This window comes from Chiloscyllium plagiosum, unplaced genomic scaffold (assembly GCF_037043375.1).
Source record: "Chiloscyllium plagiosum isolate Xiang-an unplaced genomic scaffold, Cpla_swu_hap1 HiC_scaffold_27, whole genome shotgun sequence".
NCBI classification, from domain to species: Eukaryota; Metazoa; Chordata; class Chondrichthyes; order Orectolobiformes; family Hemiscylliidae; genus Chiloscyllium; species Chiloscyllium plagiosum.
This window is the reverse complement of record NW_028270165.1, coordinates 22322937-22341032: the sequence shown is the minus strand read 5'-3', so window position 1 is coordinate 22341032 and position 18096 is coordinate 22322937. Positions and strand designations below refer to the sequence as shown.

The following is an 18096-nucleotide window of genomic DNA, read 5'->3' as shown; positions in this document are numbered from 1 at the left end:
TCAGCCTTCAAGTAAAGGGAAGACCTATTGGAACGGAGATAAGGAAAACTTCTTCAGACAGACAGTGGTGTATCTATGGAATTCACTGCCCCAGAAGGCTGTGAAGGCCAGATCGTTGAATACATTTAAGCTGGGGATAACTAGTTTCTTGAGTATCAAGAGGATCAAAGGTTATGGGGAGAATGGGGTTGAGAAACTTATCAGCCATGATTGAATGATGGAGCAGACTCAATGGGCTGAATGGCATAATTTCTGCTCCTATAATCTTATCATATGCTGATGTGTGGAGGGGTGAGAATGGGGGAAAAGAGATAAAGAGGGGAACACAATTAAAGTGAAGCTGGGTACAGATACATAGGAAATACAATAATTGAACGATAAATTTCAGACCACATAGAAGCACTCGCATACAGAGGGATCTGGCCATATAGATCTCCAAAATTGGCAATATAGGCGGGTAACGTGATCAAGAAGGCACACAGCACGTTTGCCTTGAGTCTAAGAGTTGACGAGTTATGTTACAGCTATTTATTCCGGCCACATTCAGAATATTGCGTGCAGTTCTGGTCCCTACACTCCCAGAAGGACATGGATGCTCTGCGAGAGGGTATAGAGAAGGTTCACTAGGACACTGCCTGGTCTGGAGGTCTCATTATGAGCAGAGAATGGGATAAACCTGGATTATTTTCACTGTGAAGATGGGGCAGAGAGATAACCTCAACAAAATGATGAGACACACAGATTGACTGGACGGGGGTGGCATGGTGGCTCAATCATTAGCACTGATGCCTCACAGCACCAGGGAAACTGGTTCGATTTCAGTCCCAGGTCACTGTCTGTGTGGAGTTTGCACATTCTCCCTGTGTCGATATGGGTTTCCTCCGGATTCCTCTCACAATCCAAATGTGTGGATTCGGGTGGAGTGGCTATGCTAAATTACCCCAATGCCCAGGGATTGGCAGGTTAAGTTGGATTGTCCGTGCTTAAATTGCCCCACAGTGTTCAGGAATGTGAATGTTAGGTACATTAGTCAGGGGTAAATGTCGAGTAATAGGGGTAGGGAAATGGGTCTGTGTGGATTATTCTTTGGATGTTTGGGGTTGGGCCAGATAGTCTGTTAGATAGTCAGAGGCTTCCCCCACCCCACCCCCAGGGTGGAAAAGTCAACTACAAGAGGGCACAAGTTCAAGGCGAGAGGGGGACAGTCAGGGGGAGAATTGAAAGGGAAGACTTTTCACACAGTTGGATGGTGGATGCCTGGAATGCACTGCCAGTGGACGAAGTGGAAAGAGGCACCTTAACAACACTTAAGGTGTATCTGGACAGACACATGAAGGGGAGGTGAATACAGGGACAGAAACCATGCATCGGCAATAAATAGCAGGTCTAAGTTAGGATTAAGAATTGGCACAGGCTTGGGCGGGGAGGGGGTAGGGGGTAAAGTCAACTTTCCAAAAGCAGGGGATACCTGTATGGTGATGAAGGGGTGGGTGGAGGCTCAGGTGGAGCATAAACGCTGACAGAGCCCAATTGGATTGACTGTGGTGGAGACTCAATGGGACAGAGACAAATGTATCTATTTCAGATTTCCCTGCACTTCAGCCGCTTCTGTGGACTGTTTCCGTAGGGAAGGTGCAATCCCAGGCTCAGAGAGCATCAGCCCCCACTGGAAGTAAAGTGGGTGAGAGAGCGGCCATTCAGCATAAAGGAACCCCTTGCCCCTCCCACTTCACCCACTAAACAGGGTTCAAGATGACACTCTCAGCAGCGGTAACAGCAGAGTCCAACCCGAATCCCTGCGCCATCTAACTTATGAAGTTGCTGGTGTCTCCACAAGTTGCACGACTGGGTGAAGCCCTTTCCATACACTGGACAGGTGAACGGCCGCTCCTTGGTGTGGATGCGCTGGTGTTTACGCAGGGTGGAGGAATCACAGAAGTCATTGCTCCACACGGGACAGGTGAACGGCCTCTCCTCAGTGTGGTAGCGGAAGCTGAGCAGCAGGTGATACGACTGGGTGTAGCCCTTCCCGTGCACAGAGCAGGAAAACGGTTTCTCCCCGGTGTGCATCCGCTGGTGCGGCAGTAGGTGGTGTGACTGAGTGAAGCCCTGCCCACACAGGGGACAGATGAACGGGTTCTTGCTGATGTGGACCCACTGGTGGGCCAGGAGGTGGTGTAACTGAGTGAAGCCTTTCCTGCACTGAGTGCTGGCGAACAGCCGCTGCCCGGTGTGCAAACGCCGATGAATCTCCAGTGTAGATGGCGAAGGGAAACCATTCCCACACTCCCCACATTTCCACGGTTTCTCCATGGTGCAGGTGCCCTCGTCTGTCTCAGACCATAACAATCAGTTGAAAACTCACTCTCGCTTACAGCATGTGTGTGGTGTTACTGGTGAACCCTCTGATAATTGGAACACTCATTCAGTCTGTAAAGCTTGTTCCAGTCCCTACTCTGGTGTGAGGGTATGCGAGACTCTGAGTTTCCAGTCACACTTACGTTTAAAACCTAACTAAGCAGACAGGCCTTTTCCCCTTTGTTTTCACGGCCATCAATATCCACGTCCTCGTGAATCAAGTGACTGTCAGACTTTGATGTGATGTTTGGTCTGAGATTTCTGCCGCCAAATTCTTCTCTTGTAATATTCCAGTGAAGTGATTCCAAGGGTTATCACAGTCAGTCCATGATAGAAAATCTGAACGTAATTCTAGCTACTGTGGAACATTCTTTCCTCTCAATCCCAAAGATCTTTGTGTCGATCTATATGTAACTGTAAACAGACAGGGTTATGGGGCAGACTGCATACCTCCACGAAGAGTTCACATGGACTCAAGTTGCTGAACGGATATCTTTAGTGCAGTGTTGACACTCTTACTGAAGATCTACAATATGCTGCAGTACGATATTACAAGCCCAGGAACAACTGCAAATCAGACAAGGTATTTTCAGAAGTTGGACCCTGAACTTCTGAATCTGCTGCTGCTCTTCCTCTCTCTCTCTCTCTCTGAATGAAGATTGATCTTCACCCAGACTGCAACTTCCTTCCTCTGTCACAATATTTGTGAACAAATCCATTTTTTTTGAAGGATGGCATGTTTCCTGATCATCACAATTAAAAGGGTGTCTCCCCCTGATATGCAAAGGGACAGTCAGTCAGGGGAGGGCAGGGTCACGTCTTGTGTTGTTGTGTGGAATCTGTGACAGCTGCAACAATTCATCCCAACTCCTGTACTCAGTGCTCCGACTGATGAAAACAAGCATGCCGAAAGTCTTCTTCACTGCCCTGTCTACCCATGACTCCACTTTCTAGGAGCTATGAACCTGCACCCTTACATCTCTTGGTTTGAAATACTGCATATGAAACAGATTTGGTGTTTGTTGGTATGTGTTATTATTTGGTGCTTATCTCGGCTCTAATTCGGTATTTTATACTGAATGCCATGACTGATGAAGGCCAGTGTGCCAAACGTTTCTACCTGTGACTCCACTTTCAGAGAACTGTGAACATGTACTCCAAGATCCCTCTGTTCCACTACACTCCTTAACGTCCTGCCATTCACCATGAAATTCCTACCTTGATTTGACTATACAAAATGTAAGGCCTCACACTTATCTATATTAAACTCCATTTGCCATTAACCTTAAACCTATGCCCTCTAAGTTTGGACTCCCCGAACCCCAAGGGAGAAGACCTTGCCTATTTACCCTACCCATGTCCCTCATGATTTTATAAATGTCTTTTATGTCACCCCTCAACCTCCAAAGCTCCAGAGAAAATAGCTCCAGTCTATTCAGCCTCTTCCTGTAGCTCAAACCCTCCAACCCTGGCAGCATCCTTGTAAATGTTTTCTGACCCTTTCAAGTTTCACAACACCCTTCCTGCAGCAGAAAGCACAGAATTGCATGCAGTATTGCAACAATGATGGCACCAATGTCCTCTCTGAAGAGGGTTTTAAAACAATATTTATGACTACAAGCAAATCAGGTTAGTTGGGCATGACTTTCCCATAGCAGTTGGTTTTGGTTGTCCTTCATTAACCTATGCTTTATAATATATAAGAAAATATTTTGAGGGATGGGATTGTTGCTAGCACGTCCAACATTTGCTCCCCATCCCTCATGGCCTTTGGACTGAGCAATTGGCTACATGCTAGAAGGCAGTTGAGAGTCAACCACATTGTAGGAGGTCTGGAGTCACGTGATGTGAGCGTGTGCACGCGTGTGTAGGGTTGTGAGTGGTAGATTTCCCTCCCTAAAAGAACACTTTCACAACACTCTATAATGATTGGACAAAAATAACAGTTCTGGTAGCATCTATGAGGAGACGACAGTGTTACTGTTTTGAGTCCGGTGGCCCTTCAAAATTAGGCTGGATTCAAAACATTAACTGTTTTCTTTCCACAGATGCTGCCAGACCTGCTGCATTTCCCCAGCAATTGTGCCTTTTGTTGCTGATCTCCAACATCTGCAATTCATTGTCTTAGCCAATAATGGTTTCCTGGTTGCCAGTACAGAGACAAACTCTCACTTCCAGATCTTTTTATTCGTTGAAAATAAAGTCCACTAGCATCCATGATGGGATTTTAATTTTTGTTCTCAGAAGACCGAGATCTCTGGGCTACTTAACCAGTATCACGAGATCACAATCTTCCCTTCATTGACAGTGACATTGACAATCTTGTCCTGAATATTTTTCTTTATTCAATCATGGAACGTGACACTTGGTCTCCCAAAAAATAACCAAGTGCCAATTCAGAGGGCAGTTAAGAGTCAACCACATGACTTTCGATTAAGGGTGACACATTCACCAAACTGGGACAGGACTGAAGATTTCCTTCCTTAAAAAAAAGGTTATTAGTGAACAAGATAGGTACTTATGACAATTGATAAGATCACCAAAGCAGCGATAAGTTTATATTCCAGATACATAAATTGATTTCAAATTGCATCGGGGCCATAGCAGCATCAATTTGAAACTCCAGATGTTAAATCCAGGAACAATTCCCAAATGCCACCAACTCCCTACAATCTCTAGGCTTCCCAACACTGACTGGTCTGTAATTGCCAGTTACATGCTTTTCCTCCTTACTATTTACTATTCAATTCAGCCCATTGAGTTGACTCTGCCATTTATTCAGATCACGATAATTCTGGGAAACATTTACTCCATTTTGCTGCCATTTCCCCATAATCCTCAATTCCCTTACTGGTTAAAAAAAATCTATCTCAGCCTTGAATGCACGTAACAACCCAGGCCCAGACTCACCCACTTTTCCACGTCTAGCCTGTCAAGTCGCCTCAGAATCTTGTACGTGACAATAAGGTTACCTCTAATTCTTCGAACTTCTAATAAGCACAGGCCCAACCTATTCAGTTCTCCTCATAAGACATTCTTTCCATCCCTGGTATCATCATGGTCAACCTTCTCTGGACTGCCTCCAATGCCAATATATCTTTCCTCAGGTAAAAGGCCCTAAACTGTTCACAGTATTCAGTTGTGGCCTGACTAATGCCTTACATAGATTCACTATAACCTCCCTACATTTCGACTCTATTGAAAAGGCCAACCTCCAATTAGCCTCCCTATTACTCACTGAAAGTGGATGAAGAGATTCGTGGTTGTGATTCCAAATCCCTCTATCTAATGTCATCCTCACCACCTGCTTTCACATCAACTGTGTCTTCTGCAAATTTAGCAATAGTACCTTCACTTTACTTATCCAAGTAATTCGTATATATATTGTAAATAATGTTGGCCCCAGTGCTGATTCCTGTGGTACACCACTAGTTACAAGTTGTCATCCTGAACATGTCCCTTACCACAACTGTCGTAGTTAGCCAATCCTCTATCCATGCTAACATACAGCCTCCCAACACTGTGGGCTCTTTGCTTACTATTTCATGAGATGTGAATATCATTCGCTGTGCCAACAACTCTTCCCAAACTGACTTTGAAAAGGTGGTGCCGAACTGCCTCTTAAATTGCTTCACAAATATGATGTGGTCTGCAACAATGTTCAGGAGTGATTTCCAGCATTTTGGTCAATAACAAAGAAACAATGCGATATATCTTGCAGTCGGAATCCTGTGTTCACACTTGTCTGTTCTTGGTGGTTGAGGTCATGACTTGGAAGGTGCTTTTGAAGAACCACCACTCATGCAATCAAGCAAGACTGATAGATTGTGGCCCCAGACTCTGCCATTTTGACTTCCCTCATCAATCTACATTCTTTCCAGCGAAGTTTCAGTCTCAACCCGCCACGCAATGCCATCTGTTACGGCTTAAAAGATAAGAATACACATGATTACCGACCGTATTTTGGGTTGTATAAATATTTGCCTGCCAGAATTATTTTCCAAAAGACTTTAATTAAACTGGGTGACTGCATGAAATGGTTTGTTGGTCAGACTATAATCATCATCATCCAAGGAGACAATGCCAGTAATACCATTGAACTCTTTTTGTTTAAAAAGCACAAGTTCTTGATTTATTTTTACAACTTACTAGCATTCACACCTGCATATTCAATGTCAAACTCAGACAACATAAATGAAATTACACCATTAATTTTGTTTTACAACAATCCAACAGATTAATTAATGATACACAGTGAATACCAAGGCTGATTAATGTGAAATGAAATTTGACTGAAAATGTAAAATCGAGATGAGAGATAACAAATGGGGGAAGGGCAGAAGGCAGGAAATGCAGCATCATAGAAGGTGCTCCTCCAGGGAGTGTATTTTATAAACTACAACTGCTAAATATAAACAAACACTCTGACATGACCCTCCGGTTTTAATGTAAACCATAGCCCCATACAGTAGGTACCATTTAAATAAGTTAATAGATACAAGCCATGAGCAAATCCAGCCTCCAGCCGGGCCAGCCGCTTCTTGGAGCTCAGAGAGGGGTTCCCACTCATTCATTCAACAGGAGGCGGCTCAATTTATTGTAATGTGCACGGAGGGTACAGTGGTCGTGTATCATGTTGAGGAGGAAGCTGTTTCCTCTCATTCAACTGAAGTGGACCTATTTACTAGAGTTTTTTTGTGGTGCAGCTGTAGTCTCCCATAGAGCCCTGAGGCTCAGGTTCAAATCCCACTGGTCCAGTGTGTGTAATAACATTACTGCCCAAGCCACGTGCCAATTGGCAGAGGGATAAGAAAATTAGGGAAGTAAACACGTCAACCTGTTCAATGCTATCTCCAATCATTTCACTTCCTGTCCAATTCGTACTACAGGGAGCCCAGCCTCGTTTCACGGAGGTTCTTTTTGAGAAGTTTAATCGGGTATTTTTGCACAAGTCAAGTTAAGAAAGCCGGGATCTCTCGCAAGACTGCGCGGGAGACAACAATTGTAATTCGAGGCGGGGTGTCTGAATTATGAATTCACTAATAGCCTCATCTAAGCGATGGTGCAGCCCTCGCCAGCCTCTGTCTCTGTGGCGCAATTGGTCAGCGCGTTCGGCTGTTAACCGAAAGGTTGGTGGTTCGAGCTCACCCAGGGGCGGTGTGCTGTTCTTCACTGGCTTCGAAGCTGAGCGCTTTTAATGGGGTCAGGAAAATGTTCCCCAAACGGAAATCCTCTCCACAAAGGAGTTTCTGAATTGAATTAATGTCCAACGGAAGGGACTGCGGATGCTGAGAAGCCGAGACAAAAAGAGAAACTCGGCAGGTTTGACAGTACCTGTCGGAGAAAACAGAATTTTGAAATGTTGTCTCTGATTCTCTTCCCACAGATGTTGCCTGACCTGCTGAGTTCCTCCTGCAATTTCTCGTGTTGTTTTTAACGGAAAGTTCATTTCACCTTTTGGGATGAAACACCTAGACTCGCCATGTGCAGATATTTATTCCTTTCGAATCACTGTGAAGTGATTGGATTCAAACAAACTCTGCGATGATTCACTCTTTCTCAGCTCCACAGGCAGACAGACCTGGGAAGTGAAGTTGTCAGTGTGGTTCTGCATTCGTGGGCCGAGTGGTTCATGCGATGGACTTGAAATCCATTGCGGTTTCCCCACGCAGGTGTGAGCCCTGCCGAGTACAAAATGAGAAATGTCGTCGAAAAGAAAGGGAGCTTGCTCCCCGGCTTCTTCTTTCAGATTCAAATCAGTGGAGGGGGAAAAGTATTTCACTCACATTGGGACTGGTGGGTATCTGCAACCCACTGCCTGTTCGGGTGGAACAAGCAGATACCCGCAGAGCTTCTTTTGAGGCGATGAGCCAAGTGTTTGGAAATGAGACTAGAACAGTGAGGGGCTTGAAATCGTGATCGAAATGAAGCAGGCACCTGAGGACAAGGGTATTTCCTTTGCCAGTGAAAGATACTGCTTCACAAAGTTGGGCCTGTGGAAGGGAATCAGTGACGGTGATTATCTTTGGTTGTTCACCTTGTGAAGGTTCCCATTGCTGCGCATGTCCGTGTTAACGTCAGAACTCTGCAGCATGGTGGCGTCAGGTACGCACAGGGCCGGGGTGCAATGGATGACGCATCTGACTCCACCGACCTGTTTGAAGTGCAGCTCACAGTTTCTTCACACACCCCAATTAATCTTTCTCATTGTCCTGAAGCCGGCATACGGTTTGAATTCCCGATCTGTGGGAATGAGAATCTTTTCACTGTCTCGCGTCAGTAAATGTCCCTGAGAACATCGGAGTCACGTCACAGCGCTGTCAGATGAGGGGAAGCTGAAATAGCCCCACACGCTGCTCACGGGCTCACTTTCCTTTCCCCAACTCACCGCCTCAACCACTGCGGCTCCTGGGAGTGGAAAGGAAACAATCACTAAAACCCAGTCTTAGCTTTGTGTATCTTCAGAAAATAAGCAAAGGTTCATCCCTTCGGATTTTCTATCCTGGGATGACAGGGATGGGTTTTGTCACTCTTTTGTAGGACATTGCAAGTGGATGTTTTGCAGAAAAGCACCACAATGCCATCTGATTAATCAGGACCTGGATGTTTTCGGTCTTTGAATGTAAGTGTTGTGCTCCAGAACTTTGTTGTTCACAGTTTATAATACTTATCTTCCCAGTCCCCTGTATCACTTATCGAAAATGTTTAATTTGCATCTTGTAATCCTTTCACTGTCTGCTAATGAGGATAGCGTTTCCGTGTTTTACCTAAATTATCTTGACCTTGCATACCTCAAGCCACAAGCTAATTTCACGAGAATACTTTTCCAGTTCAAAAGCCAACTGTTAATGATGGCTCTGTTTCTTGTCACGTATCCAATTTCAGATCGATGTTGTTAATGTCCCTTTTATTCCTTCAGATCCAGGTTTCGCTCACAGGGCTAGAACAGAACTGTCACCAAATACATTTACCAATCTACGTTCATCCTATCGATTGTATTAGCATCATCAACACTTCTCATCAAAATAACTCGAGAGACTTTCACCACAATTTTCTGTGAACAGTTCCACATTAGCTTTGCTGAATGAACCCCAAATTTCTTGAAGTGGCTCCTTATTTTCGGCCCTGATTATTAATCTCTCTATGCATGGGAATGGATCCTACCCACCCGTTCTATCACTCATCAATGTGTGTAGTTCAGTTCGATCTCCCATCAGCCTCCTCTGTCCTGATCAAATACAGGGGAACATGATACGTTGGGACTATGGCGCGGACAGGAAAAGCCCAATACTCACCTTTCCTGTTAGAACCATTCCATGAGAAATTTTAGACCACAACTTTGGGCGTGTAGTTGTCGCCGAACACTTAAGGTGCTGGCGTAGAGATCCTTTGGGGCTCCCCCGCTCAGGGTGGTAACCTGCTGACTATGCTTTCTTCACTGGCGATTTTAAATGACTTCCTGTTGGCTGCATTATCGCTCAAACTTCACAAAACCCGTCTCGATAAAATCCAGTTTTCTCATGTCTGGGAATTGATTGCCATGCAGGAAAATCGGGTTGTGAACAAACAACGTACCAGCCTCACAACGTCAGCTCTGTTTACCTTTCCACAGATGCTGCTCGACCTGTTGGCTTTCTGCAGTATTCTCTATGTTTATTAGGCACAAGTGCTGCTTTTCATTCAAGAACTTCAATCCCTGTCCTCTGGTAACTGACTCTGGTCAGTGGCAATTGATTCTTCTGATCATTAATCTGCCCATTCCCACCGCTTCTTCTCCCATCATGATCAACAGCTCCAGGAAATCTCCAGTTAACCTTCTTTGCTCCAAAGCGAACATTCCCAACCTTGGGAATGTCTCTCCAAAATGGAAATTCCTCATCCCTGGAAATGAATCATGGCGTACAATTGGGAAGAGGTTTTGGCAAAATATTGTCAGTTACGAAATGGAAAAATGTTCATGAAGCAAAACAGAAATCCCAGTCTCCAGCTTTGTGAACCTTGAGAAACTCTTTGGGAAGCGGATTTCGAGGAGAATGAAAGATGAACTGTCCGACTGAGTAGAGACAGTCCAGACACCGTCCCCTTGTTGAAGATTGCGGGAGATTGACTCTGATGTTCTCGGGACATGAACTGATCTGAGACATTGAAAGAATTGTCGTTCCTGCACATCAGGAATTCAAACCCCTTCTCGCCTCCGAGCCAATGAGAGAACTCGGGAACAGGCAAAACACGGAAAGGCTCGAAGGGTGACGGCCCGGAGTAAGAAAGCTAGTTCCTCCTGACATGGATGTGTCTCCAGCCTGTCCCCGGTGTCTCCACAATGAATGTCCCAGGCTTTATTATGGAAAAGTAAAACTGATAGACGACAACTGGAAATCGAGGCCGGGAGGCTGAATTATGAATTCACTAATAGCCTCCCCTAAGCGATGGCGCAGCCCACGTCATCGCCTGTCTCTGTGGCGCAATTGGTCAGCGCGTTCGGCTGTTAATCGAAAAGTTGGTGGATCGAGCCCACCCAGAGGCGATGAGCTTCTGGTTGCCTGTCACTTTAACACGCCACCCTGTTCCCTGGCCCACATCTCTGTCTCAGACATGCAGCAGTGTTCCAACAAAGCTCCGCTCCAGTTGGAAGACCAGCGCTCATTTTCCGTTTGGAATCCTCCAGTCTTCAAGATCGAGTTCAATATTATTTGGACCCGAACACCCCCATGCCCTTGATCCCTACCACACCCACACGAGGCCGTGTTATCACATCGTCTGCTGTTACACACGACTTATTGTTAGCCAGGAATAGTCTCCATGAACAGTTCGTCACCCTCCGACACAGATCGTTATTCTCTCCTTTGTCCCTCCAATGTTCTCCCTCTGAACTCGTGGCAAAGAGAGCAATGTGGATTAATATCCCTGAGCCAGCTCTTTGTCCCATCTCCAGGAACCAGGTTCTCTCCACTGGCGGATAATTAAACCACTTTGTTGTTGCGTTGACGTGAGGAGATTATATAAATATAAACTTTTCTAAATCCCCACCTTCCGTTGATTGAACTGTGAGTTCACTCTGAATCACAACACGTGTCACAGCGCAATTTGAGGCCCACATTAGCTCTGCTGGTTCTACACAGCAAGTAAATGAGAGTCTCTATTCGTATCATTCTCTTGCCTTCGCCCTGTAAATCTCCACATTGTTACTTTGGACATGACCACCGAATTCCCTTTTTTGTTCTTGAATCTGCCTCCTTGTCACGGTCAGACAGGGACAAGAAAGTGTTCTTCCTCATGTCACTTTTACTTTTTTTTCCAAATGCCTTGAAATCTCTGCCAATTTTTGGGAAATTGAAAGGATTCTCATTCCTGCACATGAGGCTGAATTGATTTAATTTCTAACGTAAAGGACTGCGGATGCTGAGAATCAGAGACACAAAGAGGAGCTGCTGGAGAAACTCAGCCGGTTTGGCAGTACCTGTGGGAGAAAACAGAGTTCTGAAATATTGTCTCTGATTCTCTTTCCACCGATGGTGCCTGACCTGCTGAGTTGCTCCTGCAATTTCTGTTTTTGCTTTTAACTGAAAGTTTATTTCATCTTTCGTGATGAAACAACCAGACTCGCCATGTGCAGATATGTAACCCTTTCGAAACCTGTGAAGTGATTGTATTCAAACAAACCCAGCAATAACTCACTATTTCTCAACTCCACAGGCAGAGAGACCTGGGAAATGAAGCTGTCAGTGTGGTTCTTTATTCCTGGGTCGAGTGGTTAATACGATGGATTTGAGATCGATTGCGGTTTCCCCACGCAGGTGTGAACCTTGCCGACTATAGTTGAGAAATATCGTCAAAAAGAAAGGAAGACTGTTCCCCGGTTTCTTCTTTAAGATTCACATCATTGGAGCGGTTGGAAATCTGCAACCCATTGCCTGTCAGGGTGGAACAAGCAGATACGCACAGAGCTACTTTTGAGGCTATGAGCCAAGTGTTTGGAAATGAGACGAGAACAGTGAGGGGCGTGAAGTCGTGATCGAAATGAAGCAGGCAGCTGAGGACGAATGTGTTTTATTTGCCAGTGAAAGATACTGCTTCACCAAGTTGGGACAATGGAAGGGAAGCAGTGACGGTGATTATCTTTGGCTGTTCCTCTTGTGAATGTTCCCATTGCTGCGCATGTCCGTGTTAACGTCAGAACTCTGCAGCATGGCGGCGTCAGGTACGCACAGTGCCGGGGCGCAATGCAAGACGCATCTGACTCCACCTACCTCTTTGAAATGCAGCTCACAGCTTCTTCACACACTCCAATTAATCTTTCTCATTGTCCTGAAGCCGGCATACGGTTTGAATTCCTGATTTGCGGGAATGGGAATCTTTTTACTGTCTCGCGTCAGTAAATGTCCCTGAGAACATCAGAGTCACGTCACAGCGCTGTCAGAGGAGGGGAAGCTGAAATCGCCCCACACGCTGCTCATGGACATATTTCACTTTCTCCAACTCACCTCCCCAACCACTGCAGCTCCTGGGAGTGGAAAGGGAACAAACACCAAAACCCAGTCTCAGCTTTGTAAATCTTCAGGAAATTAGAAATCTGTTCATCCTGTTGGATCTTCCATCCTGGCCTGACAGCGTTGATTTTAAATGGCTGTCCAGTCAGTGCTGATTCGTTTTGGCTGAAAAACATCTTCCTTATCTCATCCCAGCATTTCTTGCCACAGAGAACTGTGCGGCAGAGTTCATGTATATATTTCCTTGTATGGTATTTTGTAAATAACATTCGTTTGCGGGTTGTTTGTATAGGCTATTCCAGGTTCATGAGCCGCTGTTTAAGTGTGTTGGTAGGTTTGTGGGCTACCATGATGCTGAGAGCGTTGAGTTGTCTGGACATCATTTCCCAGATCTCTTTTATGTAAAGTAATGGGGCTAGGGTTTCTGCACACGTTGTGTCTGCTTGTGTCAGTTTGTTGATGTGAAATCGACATACTGGGTTTATTGGGTAGGCAAAAGTGCGAATTGCAGATGCTGGAAACCAGAGTTTAGATCAGAGTGGTGCTGGAAAAGCACAGCAGGTCAGACAGCTTCCGAGGAGCAGGAAAATCGACTTTTCGGTCAAAAGCCCTTCATCAGGAATGGAAGCAGGACGCCTCCAGGGCGGAGAGATAAATTGGGGGGTGGGGGTGTGCTGGGCCGAAGGTAGCAAAGAGTACAATAGGTGAATGGGGGTGGGGATGGAGGTGAAAAGTCAGAGAGGAGGGTGGAGCGGATAGGTGGGAAGGGAGATTGGCAGGTAGGACAGGTCATGAGGATAGCACTGTGCTGGAAGTTTGGAACTGAAGTAAGGTGTGGGGAGGGGAAATGAGGAAATTGGTGAAGTCTACATTAATGTTCTGGGTTTGAATTTATCCGAGGCGGAAGATGGGGCGTTCTTCCTCCAGGCATCGGGTGTGGAGGGAGCGGCGTGGAGGAGGCCCAGGACTTGCATGTCCTCGGCAGAGTGGGAGGGGGTGTTGAAATGTTGGGCCAGAGGGCGATGGGGTTGATTGTTGCGGTTGTCCTGGAAATATCCCCTCAAGTGCCGTGACTGGACTCTGCGAGGAGTCTCCAGCCTCCCCAATGTAGAGGAGACCGCATCGGGAGCAATGGATACAAGAAATGACATTGTTGGATGCACAGGTGAAAGCTTGCTGACGACCGCGGCCCAGGTTCGATTTCCGGGCAGGAAAGTAATTTTTAGGAGAGCTGACAAGAGGAATCCGCATCTCCCTGGTGGTCTAGTGGTTAGGATTTGGCGCTCTCACTGCCGCGGCCCGGGATCGATTCCCGGTCAGGGAAACCATTTTCAGGGGTGCAGGCTACCCATTCTTCTTAAATGCGCTGTGTAATTATTTACAGTCGTTCCTGGGTGCTGCAGTGTGTCGTGGCTCGTTGAAATAGTGTCCTGATTCAGATTTGTTTGTATGTGGAGGGATGATTGCTTCTGTAGTTAAGTACTTGGTTCGTGTGTGTTGTTTTCCTGTAGAGGCTGTTTTGAATTTACCATTGACTGTTTGCTCTACTGTGACATCTAGAAATGGCACTTTGTTGTTGTTCTCCTCTTTTGTGAATTTTATGTCAGCGAGGATATTGTTGATGGTGTTGTAGGTTTCCTCTAATTTACTTCATTTTTTGATGACAAAAGTGTCATCACTGTCGTGGACCCAAAGTTTGGGTGGATCGTTGGAAGGGCTGTTTGTTCGAGTCTCTGCATTATTGCTTCTGCGAGGAATCCTGATACTGGTGGTTTCATGGGTATTTCGTTGATTTGTTTGGAGGGCTTGTTACTGAATACGAAGTGGGTGGTAAGACACAGTTCTACGAGGTTGACAGTGCTATCTTTGCTGATGAAGTTGGTGCTGTGTTTGTGTCTCTGGTTCTTCGAGTAGTGTCTCCAGTTTTCTTTGGCCAAGTTGATGTTAATGGATGTGAACAGGGCTGTTATGTCAAAGAACAGCATTATTCCATCCTCTTCTATCTTAGTGTCTTTGGTGTTCAGGAATTCTTGGATGGAGTAAATGGAGTGGCGTGAATCTTCGACTTGGTGTTTTCAGTGGAGGCCTTTGACTAGTCTGCATATTGGTGTTCCAAATGGTGAAGCTTTGGGCCTGAGGGGGGCTCCTGGTTTGAAGAGGAGAACAACAACATAGTACCATTCTTAGATGTCACAGTAGAGCGAACAGTCAATGGGGAACTTCAAACTAGCGTCTACAGAAAAACAACACACACAAACCAAATATTTAACCACAGAAACAATCATCCCAACAACCACAAACGTTGCTGCATCAGGACATTATTTCAACGAGCCACTACACACTGCAGCACAGAGAAACTACGAAGAGCAGAAGAGGAATACGTATATAGTGTATTTAAAGAGAACGGGTACCCAATAAACCCAGTCCGCCGATTTCTCATTGATGCTTCCAAGCTGACTTTCAAAAATTCGTTTGGCCGTCCATTCTTTCCTGTTTGTTTTTTGCGGGTTTTGAAAGCTTTTGCAATCCTCTGACTGAGTATTGGAGTTGGGACTTCATGTTGTGGCTGTACAGGACATTGGTGAGACCAGTTTTGGAATATTGTGTGCAATTCTGGTCTCCTATCAGAAGGATACTGTGAAATTTGAAAGGGTTCTGAAGCACCAGTGGGTCCACAGAGGGGAAGAGGCCCTTCTGCTGCCCTGAGTGTCGGAAGGCCTTCAGTGATTCCTCTGCCTGCTGCCGCACCAGTTGGTCCACACCGGGGAAGGCTGTTCTCCGGCCCCAAGTGCGAGATGGCCTTCAGCAGTTCTTCCCACCTGCTGAGACACCAATGGGTCCACACTGAGGAGAGGCCGTTCTTCTGCCCCGAGTGCAGGAAGGGCTTTGCTCTTTCCTCCGACCTGCTGGCCCATTGGTGAGTCCACATGGGGGATTGGTCGTTCAGTTGCCCGAAGTGCAGGAAGTCCTTCAGCAATTCCTCAGCCCTGCTGAGGCACCAGTCCGTCCACACCGGGGAGAAGCCGTTCTCCTGCCCCGAGTGTGGGAAGGGCTTTATCCGCTCCTCCACACTGCGGAAGCACCAGCTGGTCCACACGGGGGCGGGGGGGGGGTTGGGGGGAGGCCATTCTGCTGACCTGAGTGCGGGAAGGCCTTCATAAATTCCTCCACCCTGCTGAAACACCTGTGTGTCCTTCAGCAGTGGGAGGCCCTTCAGCTGGCCCAAGTGTGGGAAGAGGTTCATGTTTGCTTGCAACTTGCGGAAGCACCAGCGGGGGCACTGCTGCTCATTGAGCCAGGGACTGCACATTGCCAATGAAATGATCCAAATAAACCTCAGACCGCAAGACCATCGGAGCAGAAGTTAGGCCATTGGGCCCGTCGAGTCTACTCTGCCATTCGTTAGAGACAAAATTAGTGCAGATGAGATTAGCTGCAGGAAATAGGCCATTTGTCCCAACAAGTCCACACAAACCCTCCGAAGAGTAACCCATCCACACCCATTTCCCTCTAACTAATGTACCTAACTCTATGGGCAATTAAGCATGACCAATCACCATGACCTACACATCTTTGGTTTATGTAAGAAGACAGGATCGCCCAGAGAAAACACATGCAGACACTGGGAGATTGTGCAAACTCCTCACAGACAGCTATCCAAGGCTGGAATCAAACTTGGGTCCCGTGCGCTGTCAGGCTGCAGTGGTAACCACTGAGCCACTACATATTGCAACCCGAAGTTGCAAGCAGGAGGTTGGGAGAATACAGCCTCAGAATGTGGAGTAGTCAGCGTTTTTGGTATTAACCCTTCTTCAGAACTGAAACGTTAACTTCTCCATGAGAAACGATTTATGGGAATGATGCTGGGGGTTGTAGGGTTTGAGCTCCAGGGAGAGGCTGAATAGGCTGGAGCTGTTTTCCCTGGAGCATCGGAGGCAGAGGAGTGACCTAATAGAGGTTACAAAATCATGAGGGGCATGGACAGGGTAATAGACAATGTCTTTTCTCAGGGGTGGGGGAGTCCAGAACTAGAGGGCATAGGTTTAGGGTGAGAGGCGAAATATATTAAAGAGACAACGTCTTCATGCAGGGGGTGGTACATATACGAAATGAGCTGCCAGAATATATGGGTCAGGTGCTGTCAAATGGGACTAGATTAATTTAGGATATCAGGTCAGCATGGACAAGTTGGACTGAAGGGTCTGTTTCCATGCTGTACGTGTCTCTGACTACTGGTCCTCATGTAATTTTAAAATAGGGTCCAAGTAACTTTGAATAGTTCAATCTTATTGAGCTCACTTCCTGAAAAGTTTCAAATGAATCATCTGAGCGATACTGTTTAAACATGCTAAGTTGGACAAAGTATCCCATCAAGTTCAACACAAACCCAGAGTTGAAGAAGTCAGAAGTCAGAACACCAAGGGGACCAAACTGATCACAATATTCCAGGTGCAACCTTATCAACGTCCTGTATAACTACAACATAACTTGCCAACATCTATACTCAATTCCCTAACTGATGAAGGCCAGTGTGCTGAAACCTTTCTTCACTGCCTTGTGTACCAATGTAATCAGAGATATAGGACCTACTTTAAACTGATCCACAATCCAGCTTCTGGGAGCCCAGAAGCAGAGTAGTGCTGCGTGAGTGTGCTGGGCACATAACCCAGAGGTCGATGGGTAAAAACCATGTGATGCTATTGCCCAATATCTCCGTAAGCTGCTTTCATTTACAATGGTGCTCTGTTCTGTATGTTGCCTTTGCATCTGCTTCCCAAAGCTTCTTCAGTGGAGGAGTGGCAGCTGGAGCCCAGGAGTTCAACGACCCGCCGGAGCTTGAGGAAGGTCCAAGCTCCAAGAAGCGGGGGGTAAGGCTGGAGGCTGGATTTGCTCAAGGCTTGTATTTTTAACTCATTTAAATGGTACCTCCTGTATGGGGCTATGGTTTACATTAAAACCGGAGGATCATATCAGAGTGTTTATATTTAGCAGCAGTAGTTGGCAAAATACACTCCCTGGAGGAGCACCCTCTATGATGCTGCATTTCTTGCTTTATGCCCTTCCCCCATTTCTTATCTCCCAGCTTGGTTTTATGTTTTTTTGGTTAAATTTAATTTCATATTAATCAGACTGGGTATTGACTGTGTGCTATTAATTTGCTTCTTCGAATATTGAAAGTCAAAATTAATGGTGTAATTTCATTTCTGATGTCAGAGTTTGACATTGAATGTGCAGATGTGAATACCAGTAA

The 18096-nt window shown here is 46.1% G+C and overlaps 1 protein-coding gene and 1 non-coding gene across 2 annotated transcripts in view; both read left to right on the top strand.

Annotated features, from left to right (window-relative positions):
- LOC148143415 (uncharacterized) overlaps positions 1–18096 on the top strand; it is a 753683-nt gene that overhangs the window by 572238 nt on the left and 163349 nt on the right. The gene's annotated exons all lie outside the window — the stretch shown is intronic.
- Positions 14098–14169, top strand: trnae-cuc (transfer RNA glutamic acid (anticodon CUC)). The gene has a single exon. It is a non-coding gene; the product is annotated as a tRNA-Glu (tRNA).